General features: G+C 40.3%; 1 long non-coding RNA gene across 1 annotated transcript; it reads right to left on the bottom strand.

Annotated features, from left to right (window-relative positions):
• Window positions 1-6,104: 6,104 nt before the first annotated feature.
• On the bottom strand, window positions 6,105-9,167 carry LOC307041589. Its single transcript, XR_013808805.1, has 2 exons — window positions 6,322-9,167; window positions 6,105-6,239 (listed from the first exon to the last, which is right to left on the bottom strand). It is a non-coding gene; the product is annotated as an uncharacterized lncRNA (long non-coding RNA).
• Between the last annotated feature and the right edge of the window lie 2,747 nt (window positions 9,168-11,914).

Here is an 11,914-nt window from a genome sequence, read left to right as displayed (position 1 = left end):
AAGCCGAGGCCCCCTGCACCAGGCCCCCTGCGCAATGTGAAGCCCCATGCAGCCTGCATGGTCGGCCTGTAGGGAGGGACGGCCCTGTTTGTTGATAACTGTCGGCTCTTGGCCTCCGTAGTGGCGAAGCAAAGACATTTTGAGTAATATACACTGTTGGAAAGAGGAAATTCCTAGCTTTCTAATAATATCAGGATTGTTTTTGTACTCCAAATATTAAGCAAAATATGTCAAATTATATATTGACAGTCACCGAGTCATCATTTTGAGAAGAAGACCTTCAAAGTTTCCTCTTCTCTGGAATCCATCGATCTGATTGATTATTAGCGGCTAATAAATTATCAAAGTAGTACGGAGGGAAAATATTTTCGTTTGGATTACTGGTCTGGGGGAAGCTTGCGAGTGTATGTGTGCATATTTTTGCGTTTGTGTGTATTGTGTTTGTTTTCCGGGGAAAACACTCACAAGAAACACCGGCTGTTGTTATGCCTGCTGTGACGTTAAGTTACTCCGCTCTACGCTAGTAATTATACCGTTACAAGCTTCAAAGTTGTATTTATCATCTGAATTTGTGAAAGCAAGTTTAATATTCTGAAAGCCAAGACTTATTTGAAATCAGATGAAAACAAACTGTCACGGACCCTGCCGTGATTACTATACGCCTTACATTCATAATTTCTGCGGGAGGGAGGGGGGGCGGCGCTGCGGAATAGCAGAGTGCGAGTGAGAGGTGCCTGTAATCTTCCCTTTACAAGCTTCAAAAATGTATTTATCGTGTGATTTTGGAAATAAAAGTTTCACATTCTGAAATCCAAGACTTTGTTTATTTAAAATCAAACAAAAAACCTGAACCCCGAAAAAGTAGTTTTTTTACGCAAATCCACGTTTATTTTGAAATGAGCCGTTGTGACTTCCGACTGATTTCGATAGAGCGGGTCACATATTATATGAATGAATGTTTTTTTACCGATGCAAAGATGCTACAATAGATGGATCGCAAGTTCAACCCAAACTGTAGCCGATGTGCACTTAAATTTTGAACGTTTATGCCGGTGCACCGATGCAAATCTTAAAGGACCCATGTCATGCTTTTCCAGTTATTACCCGTCCCCTTGTGTGTTATGAAGGTTTTTATGCATGTAAACCAGGGGTGGGGAACCTTTTTCCTTTCAAGGGCCATTTTTTCAACATCCTCCGAGGGCCGTACAAATGATTGACCTCTGCTTAAAAATACTAAAATCACAGCCCATTTATTTCGCCTTTCTTTCATGCTGTGCAAAGAAAAAGCAACCTCTTAATCCAGATATCTTGCCATGACTCGCGAATGCATGCACGTCTACGGTTGTGGCATGACCACCAAAACAGAAAGATATGGACACAAGATGTGTGCAAATGAATTTAGTTTCCTATCCATGTGAACATGATTTAAGTCGGGGGGACCTAACCTCCTCTAGGGGGGTCCCATGCTCCCCCGGGAAGATTTATTTTAAATGTATTTATTATAAGTTAAAACCATCAATCTGGTGCACTTTGAGAGCAAAATGAAGAGATCTATGGATACATCTCTCAACATCCATATGAAACAGAACTGTAAACATATTTTATTTGTCTTTATGGATATTTTACAAATCACTCCCATTTCAAACTGTATTCTTGTTTATTAATAACAACTTTTTTTTACTGTCGTATGGTATATTCAGTGATGCAAATTAGTCGCTTTTCGGCGCCTCCCGCTTTTTTAACGCTAATTTGGGTGACTTGTTTTTTTGGGGGGGGGGTCTGTTCGTCCGTCCATTGGACGGACAACTTCTCACTTCAAAAAAGAAGAATAAATCTAGATTGCAAAATAATTAAACAAGCGAGTGCCTGTTTTTCCTGGCCAAGGACATGGTTCATTGAACACAACACGAGCATAACGTGTTTTCACCATAGGTCTTCACGTGGTTATGTCTCGTCTGAAAGGAGTAACGGAGAGCATCGGAACGCCGCTCCAGCTCTTCAAATATTGCAGTACCCATAAGGAGCAGTACACATGCCGCAGTGTTTGCGAGGCTGTGTCTTTAGTTGTAAGGACAGTAGCAATCTGTTGTTATTAGCATCTGGTTAGCTAGCTATGCTAACAAATTTAAAGAGCTTTTCTACAACCAGGTGGAAGAGAGCTCTCTCCTGAGAGGCTCAAATAACCTCAGCTCAGTGAGGTTAAGTCACACCTTGATATGATCATTATAGTTATTAATGAGGGATTAGAGACTAAATTATTAACAGGTATAAAATACTATATGACAGTAACAAAAAAAAGTTGTTATTAATAAACACGAATAGAGTTTGAAAGGGGAGTGATTTGTAAAATATCCCAAAAGAAAAATCTGCTTACAGTTCTGTTTCATAGGGGTGTTGAAAGATGTATCCATAGATCTCCTCATGTTGCTCTCAAAGTGCACCAGATTGATGCTTTTAACTTCAATATTTAAAAAAAAATCTTCCCATGGGAGCATGCCCCCGGACCCCCCGAGAGGAGGTTAGGTCCCCCCCACTTAAATCATGTTCACATGGATAGGATACTTAATACATTTGTACACATCTTGTGTCCATATCTTTCTGTTTTGGTGGTCATGACACAATCGTGCACGTGAATGCATGCATGTGTCAAACATGAGTCATGGTGAGATATCTGGATTAAGAGGTTGCTTTTTCTTTGCACAGCATGAAAGAAAGGCCAAATGAATGGGCTGTGATTTTAGTTTTTTTAAGCAGAGGTTGAGTTCAATAATTAGTCGGAGGATGTTGTACAAATAGAAAGGAAAAAGGTTCCCCACCCCTGCTGTAAATAATAATAAAAACCCTTGACTTATAACTTAACACCTCTGTCTCCTATTGATCTGAGTAAATTATAAAGAACAGCCAGTTAATTGAAGGATTATAGCACAGACCATTTTCAGATGGTAAATTACGCTGTTTTTGTTCTGCTTCTAATAGTTCTCTCTTTTTTCACCATACCTGTGTTTGCATCACTGTATTTTATACCTGTTTACTTTATTCTCTTGTGTTTTTATAACTATAAGGATCATATAAAGATGTGCCTTTACCTCACTGGTTGTAGAAAAAGCTTCTTATATTCGTTAGCATAGCTAGCTAACCACATGCTAATAACAACAAAGTTATTGACTGTATGATCAGTATGACAGATGAACAGATCCCCACTGGGCTTACGACTAAAGACACAGCCACGTAAAAACTGCGGCATGTGTACGGCTCCTTATGAGTACTGCAATTTGTGAAGTCCCGGCCCGGAGCGGCGTTCTGGTGCTCTCCGGCAGAAGTACACCCCTGTCAGACGAGACATATACCACGTGATGACACGGCTCGTGTTGTGTTCAAGGACCCTGACCTTGGCCAGGAAAAACAGGTACTCACTTGTTTAATTATTTTGCGGTCTAGATTTCTTCATGCACGATGCCCCCTGTTTCTGACTGGCTGGTCCCGATATCTGTATCGCACGGCGGTAGAGCGGGGAGCCCGGATTGCTCTGTGACAGAGTACTCTGTAACTTGTATTGTAGTTTTTTACCATTAAAATCAGATTATTGTTATAACTTTTATGCCGGTGTTTTGAACTCCTTCTCTTATTAATGTGACCAGGCTCATCTAACGGACGGCGCGGAGCGGAGGTGGGCTTTAAGCCACCACCACTGTGTTTGCTCCTACAGTAGCGAGTAAAACTCTAACACAGAAAATACCTCCCCAAAACGCCTCGTTGTAGATTCGTGACTGATACGTCATTGTCCAATGTTTCTTCCGGGTATGGCTTAACGCCATGCGGTACCCGGAACCAAATGGACCAATCCTTGGAGCCGTTACGTTACGTCCGCGGAGCCGTTACGTTAAGCTCCCGCTGATTGGTCCAAATTGACCAATCCACGGACTTCCTCACACACACACACACACACACACACACACACACACACACACACACACACACACACACACACACACACACACACACACACACACACACACACACACACACACACACACACACACACACACACACACACACACACACACACACACACACACACACACACACACACACACACACTCAGTGCAGATAGCTCTGCTGATTTCTCCTCCCTGGCTGCAGGCTGATAACAGCCAGTTGGGATTGCGGCTAAATTCTCTCTGCAGACCCATTCTCACAGCGTTTATCAACTTTTTTCTTACTCAATATCAAGCCACACTTATTGTTTTTACTTCGGCTGTGAGTTTGTGTGTGCTCAGGATGACTTTGGCTGTGTATCGCTAAACAAGGAAACCACACCTCCACGGAGCTCAGCGTGATTCACAACGTCCCGACCAATCAGAGCACACTGGGAGGGTGGGGGCTGGAGCTATTGGAGCTACAACGAGCCGTTAAAGGCAGAGAGTGAAATTCAATGAATACACGTAGTTTACAGAGATGCTGTATGAGAAACCAATGTGAGTTTGGAAAATTGCACAATATAAATCTATTCTAGTAGACCTCAACAATGGAATTATGATCAGTGGAAATGGCCATGACATGTGCCCTTTCACATCCCTAGTGTGCGCACGTGTGTGTGTAGTGGAGCCCCACCCTTTGGAAACAGAGCAGAGGAGAAAATGTGAATGCGCAAAGCAACGCAGTGGACACTGAAACGTGCACATAAATTAGATAAATAACATCAGTGTTTGGTTTACTTAATAAAAAAGCACCTGTTCAATATTAAATATGACCGTAGTATTACTTCAGTTGTGATTTGGCACGTTATATATATAAAATGATAAAAAAACATCTTCGATTTCAGGGGCCGCGCGGGGTTCCGCGTGCAGCGCCCCAAGACACTCTGGGGGCCCCAAGCAGAAGGGACATGACACCTCAGACAGCCCCTGGCAGCGCCCCTCAAATACAATGGTAGGGGAAACACTGACTTGGATTAAACTATGCTTGGTTCTAGCCAGCGCCGTATAGAAGAGTTACGACAGCGGAAGTCCAAAATGCTTGACCGTCACGTGGTTCCGAGAGACTCAGAAAGTTCCCGGAAGTTCGTGGCGGGCCATTTGAATGCATCAATAACAGGAGATAGAAATGCAATTTTTGGTAATTAGTGGTCAATAAATATTTTGATTTGCAATATTTATACAACATATCGATATGTGTATGTAGTTACATCAATATGTTATGTTTTTTTTAAAAGTACAATTCGCTAATATTTGAGGATTAAGATAAAATAAGAAGTACTTTATTGATACCAATTAGGGAAATGTTAACGCTGCAGCAGCAAAAGACAAGGCATTTTACATTAGACAGTTAAAAGACTAGAATCAAACAATCGAAAATGTAAACATCTTAATTAGAAATAAAATATACACAGATAGTGTGAACAGCTATCTTACCTGCCTAATACATGTTAGGCTAACGTTGCCTTGGTTACAGAGCGTGTTGCTGTTGTTTATTGCTTTGAATTCTTTAAAACAAATATTATCTTCTTAAACTTGTATGGTAGTCAGGAGCATCACATCCTAATCTTTATTGATATATCTAGAGGGAAGGGATGGGAAGGACGGTTTACAAATGTAGATTAGATTAATTTCTACCATTTCTTTAATTCATGGTGGTTTCAGTAATCCCATGGTAATTGAGGACATAAGTAATCTAAATGACTAATGTAATCTTTATGACTTTCAGGAGGCCGACAGGTGCCATCAATGATTGTCAACTGACAGCACAATGAGTCAAAGGACTAGCAGCAGCAGCATGATGATGATAAATGTGTTGTTTTAGGAACATCCATTGTAAATAAATTGAATTCAATAAACATTGAATAGCATATCATGCAGTTTGTCTGTGCCTTTACCTCCCTGTTGTCCTGGCATATAGTCTCCCCCATGGTTTGCTGTGCTGCCTGGGGATGCTCCAATCGCTCAGAGAAAGGAGTACAAATGTAAGGTTTCCCCACTGACACAGAGAGGAGGAAAGAATGCCTGGCTCAAGTCAGCAGGAGCAATTTAACTATCACAAAAGACAACAACAGCAACAAAACATGTGATGTAATCGTATTTTTCACAAAACAAAGACCACACCATTGGGAAGCTTAACGTCTGTTTAATCAAAATAAGGAACAGGGAGAGGCTTGCAAAACTCTGGGAGTTGAGACTCAGGCTCAGGGTGAGGGTCTCATTGCAGGTCTTCAGGCTCCATTGAATCCCCCTGGGGTTCTTGTGCTGAGAGAGGGAGACAGGAGAAAGGGTTAGATACATCTAGCAACCTATAGGATGGGAAATTGCTGACCTATATGAAACTTACCTTGTGTTTTCACTCTCACTTAAGTCCCTCTCCCTTTGCCATCAATCCAAAATCAGCTGAGCTGCAACATAATACAGACAGGTAATAATCAACAGAATCACAAGGACATAATATGGCTCTGCTAAAAACACTCACCCATAAGTTACGTTTCTGTTTACTGTTTGGAAGTCTCAAATATGCACTCTAAATCCATGTCAATAGCGATGTATCACAAAAATAGCTCTCTTCCTTATTATTGTGTAACGTTAACTATAATATACTAGCTTGAACTCCAAGATGGATATCCTCATTTCACCACCTCCACCCACTACAATCACACGCACCAATGTTATATTTAACTAATATTTAACATTAATAGGCTGTTCATGGTTAACGTGTGTTGCTAACTTTATCCGGTATCCTAGCCTAATCTGTAAACGTTCCCTAAATCTACTGATTTAGGGATAATCCACTAACATTGTTAACATGTTAATTTGACTCAGATGTGCTGATAATATCCGCAATATAAATCTTTAAACGTCTTCTTACCTTTTAAAAGTCCATCACGAACGGTCTATTATGCTGCAAATCTACTGCGCTGCTAGCCGCAGATCGTGGAGCGCTAATTTCCAGGGAACTATTGAGAGGCTCTACGATCCGCCATTGCTGTACAAAAAAGGTCCATTGGAGTGAACGGAGATGTCGTAACTCTTCTATTATACGGCTCTGGTTCCAGCCAATCATGTCCTCATGTCCAACGATTGAAGTCGTAAGAATAAACATTTATTTTATTTTTCTATTTTCTGCAGTTCTGGAAGTGATATAGTAAACTGTGTAAGGGGTTATTAATTTAAAGGCATATCAAAGTGCATGAAAAGTTTTAAAGATAATATCCGCCCATATAAATGCCAGGCTATGATTAAAGCACACCTACATCCGTCACTGCGATAAGAGTAAGAAAGGAGAGAGGGAGAAAAAACACATGGACACAGAGATAGAAATCAATTTTCCTTTTCCTCATTTGGAAAGGAACACAACAAAGTGAAATGGGAAATAGAAAGTGTGAGGGTAAAAAGGACACATCAGTTCACACACGAGCGACCTCGAGAAGATGAAGAGAGGAAAGAAGAATTCAAGCAAATATGGTTTATGCTTATCTATAGGTAAAAGAAAAACGTTTATATCGCCTGAATAATCTGTGCCATAGTCAACAAAAAATCATGGGCAACTCCAGAGAAGAATAGAGTCGAACCCCTATGAAGGATTAAGGACAGCATTGCAGACACAAAGCTCAATATACATTTATACTGTAGAATATTACACCTTTGTTTAACAGTTACATCGACAACACAGCGGCAGAGACGTCATTTAGAATCTTATCATAAAAACACTTTCGGAAACCTCTTATTTCAGAACAGAGACATTCAAATGGAACCTCTCAAAATGCTCATTTCGGGTGTTAATAGTTTTTGACTTCACTGACCAAAGTTATAATAGTACTTTTAGATAAAAAGAGCAAAACATAACCAAACCTTAAACAGTTGATACATGGATGTAAAATGTCATCTATTTTAATTTATACAGGTAGAGACATTCTTGAAAAGCACAGTGCAGCGAAATTAAGGTTTATTGAGGACAGTGCTTGACAGTGAAGACCACTGAAGAAAATTGGAAGTTTTGGTGTGAAAAGGAGATGCATGAAACCACGAGCTAGCAGCACAGAGGGAGGAAGAGAACAGGGAGGAGGAACCAGCAAATGAAGAACAGGAGAGAATAACTTGTGAGGCAGCTGGATGCCACAGCTTATTTCCTACTGTCTGTCGCCTGAGCCAATGGAACATGAAATTGAATTATCTTCTCTATAAGTTACAAAATCAACGGAGCTGAGAGGGGTTCAGGATGGGAGAGTAGGGTGGAGGAAGAAATGCAGAATGTTGGAGGAAGAGTTCTGGTGAGAGAAGATGGAGGATGGAAAGAGGGAAGAGGAAAAAGAGGAATAGAAAAACTCTCTTTGTCAGACTATCCACTGAATTGTTGATCCACTGGCTAATTCTATCTGCCTAACCCAATTTAAAGTAATGTGTCACATTTAGTGATTTTCAGAGTCGTATGTCATGGCAACAAAAAATCAGACGGAGCTTGAAATTACATTATTATCATGGAGGCGGATCAGATGGAGAACAGACGCTATGGGGCTACAGTGGAGCAGAACATGGAAATGTGGAAACATGGAAAAACCTGATAAAACCATCAAAGTGGACATATTATTTTCAGGTTCATATTGTAATGTTGTGCCTCTTCTATGTTTACACGTGTGGAGTCTATTTTTATATAACATTACAAGACTGATTCTTATTATGACATGATTTGCTTATTGTGCTCATTGTATGTGCTGTGACTTTATAATAAATGGACCCAATCACCCCCCCCAAGTTTTGATGGGGTGGACAGGAACGTAGGGAAAAGTTACATGAGAAAGTGTTTAGCTTGCAATATTGAAAGTAGCAAGGTCGAGTGCAGAGACTGAGAGAACACAAAGAGGTAGTCAGAACAGCACATCGCACCGGCCTTCAGTTTGTAAGGGAGCCGCGCTCCCCCGCAAAGCTAGGAAGCAACATTATGGTTTCCCACTATATCTGAAGAAACGTTAGAGAAAACTAATTAGTATGATGGTACCAGAGTAGGGAGGAACTTCCACAGGCCGGCCGAATGCTGATTGGAGGATCATGTTGCCAAGAGACTCTATCTGAGTCTGCGCACCAACCAAAGAGAACCAAGTCTAAACCGCGGTATCTCTTCAGCTAGTCTTGACCAATAATAAATGTACGGGCAACGCCCTGTGTAATAAAAATGTATGCACGCACGAGGTTCGAGGCTCTTGACGGATTTGGTGGTTACAGATTACAGCTTTGCTGCCTGTGATTCCGAAAGACGTGATGAGTCCTTGACCAAGTGATATATATATTTTGCTCTCTTTACAATAAATAGTTAAACTTAGAAGTTTTCTGTCTTTTCTGGAATTCTGAACCCAACAAAATGGTGACCCCAACGTGATTCCAAAAAGACGATTGGGAACTCCAGTCTTCGAGTCCAAGGGACTGAAGGACGGCGGAGACCTCCTCCGGATTCCTATCAATACTCACAGGGCCAAAATCAAAGGTAAGCAGAAGCCTGTTGTATAACTACCAAAATTCTGCATAGGTAGAATAGGACTGTTAGAACTGTGAGTGTTGGTGGATGAACAGAGGAGGTAATGTAAAACATATGAGACAACTGAAGTGTGGGGGGAGCAAGGGATATATTTCTGATAAGTGTGCACATGGTTTAGGTGTCCGGAACCTATGACAAAAATTGAAAATCAACATAAGAGTTTGGTACCTATGTTAAGAATTGAACATAAACATAAGAGTTTGGTAGCTATGTTAAAAAATTCAACATAAGAGTCTGGGACCTATGTTAAGAATTAGTGATCAATATAAGAGTCTGGGACCTATGTTAAGAATTAAAGATAAGAGTCTGGGACCTTATAGATGAATTCAAGATAACAGTCTGGGACCTTATAGAATTAAACATAAGAGTCTGGGACCTATGTTAAGAATTAGTGATCAACATAAGAGTCTGGGACCTATGTTAATAATTAAAGATAAGAGTCTGGGACCTTATAGATCAATTAAAGATAAGAGTCTGGGACCTTATCAGAAAATAGTTTAAATCCTCCGCCGTGAGGCTCCACCGCCGTGTGGAGGCTGTGGGTTGGGGGAAATGAAGAATAGGGCAAGTGATTGGATTTAAAGTAAGATATTTATAGTAAGTGAAGACTTTTTATGGAGAGCCCGTCAAGACGGCATAGGTTTAAAAGGGTGATTACGTTGGGTGAGTGACGACAGCTTAATTGTCTCATTCCTTCCTATGAATTTACTATATTATCCTAAAATGGTGGCAGGGACAGGTTAGGGCACATGACAGAAAATATAGGATGTGGTTGCTAAAAATACTTTTTACAGGGAGGCGTGTGGTGCAGTGGGTTGTGCGTTGGTGTTGTGATCAGGGGAGCACAGGTTCAAACCCCACTGCAGTCAGTATGTCGTTGTGTCCCTGGGCAAGACACTTCCCCCCAAATTGCTCCTGTGGGGATTGCCCACAGTATTGAGTATGTAAGTCGCTTTGGATAAAAGTGTCTAACAAGTGACATGTAATGTAATACATTGCTAAATGACCAAGACTTGTTACGCTGTTTGATTAAAAGAACAGAACAAACACATAAGAAAGTGTGAAATAAGGAGAGGTTTTTTAAAATGGAGAAGTCAGAGTGAAAAGGACAAAGAACGTATACAACAGGGTGTGGCACATAAGAAAGAGAGAGTAATTATAAATTAAGGTTTGGCTCCATATGCTGGACATATTGTATATTATTTTAGTCAGAACTATACCACTGTGTTCAAATTTAGAACTATTACATTTAACACATATTTGTATATTTAAAGCATTACACATAAATAATTTTCATCAGAAGTACAAAACGGATTAGTAATTAATCTATAATAATTTAAAGAATTTTTAGAGTGTAAACAGATAGGGAAAAACACATTTTTACACTCAAACTATTTGCATGTCTGACAGGGCATTTAGATAATACGAATAAGTGTTCACTAAAAGTGATAATATTAATAGTTATAATAGAAAGAAAACCTAGGCCTACTCTTGAGTCAATTTACATTGTTGTGATCTGTTAGTATGCTCTCTGCTGGTTTTTACTGTTGTTCTAAGTAACAGTAGGATTTAAAATATTGGAGAATATGAGGGGATTTTCTTCTTGTGTGAAATATGGAGCTTGAAATATGTGAGTATTTCATTTTATAGGAGAAAATGGTTTACTGAAAAAGTTATTTTGAGTAAATATGTTACAAATGGTTGAAATAAATTTTTTTAAGGACTTCTGTAATATCATTAGGAGACATTCATTTTGTTGTTAAGATGGCATTTAACAACCAAGACAGATAGTATGATTAGAAAAAGACAGAGTGGAAAGGGTGGGATTTATTTAACCTCAGTGTGCTAGAATTTCTATCGGTAATGCGTCCCGAGACCTGGACTCTCTCTCTCTGCCTGTCAGACGGCTAAGGCCGCAATCCGCCTGAGCAAACGAAGACCTAACCCAAGCAGGAGACTCCTCTTTCTCCACGGAAACAGACAGAGAACCAGAGCTGAACCAACCACAACAAAAACAACAAGACTGCATCCAGAACTATCTCCACCTGTGGCAGCAAGAACCAAAGCTCCATAAAACAGCAAAGAGACTGTAAAGGAGGAGATGAAATGCAATGCAGTACAAGAACAGTGGCATGATGGGGGCTGCAGATGTAACTGGGCAGATGGCTGCATTAAAGAGTTACAGTGGATGGATTCAAGAGCTGATGGACAAAGGGGGAGGAGTCAGAATCAGAGGAGTTGGTCGAGCAGAATGTGAGGTGGCCGGGGTCACGGCTCGAGATAAACCAGAGGAGACGGGAAGGGAATCAATCAGAATGAGTGAGTTTGCACATAAACACACTTATTAAAATAAAAAGAACCACATTTAAAGAAATTGAATTGACTTGATTTAAGTAAAGATAAA

This window comes from Notothenia rossii (genome assembly GCF_949606895.1).
Source record: "Notothenia rossii genome assembly, chromosome: 5".
In the NCBI taxonomy this organism is placed as follows: Eukaryota; Metazoa; Chordata; class Actinopteri; order Perciformes; family Nototheniidae; genus Notothenia; species Notothenia rossii.
Note: the sequence above shows the minus strand (reverse complement) of the source record. Positions and strands in the feature narration are given on the sequence as shown.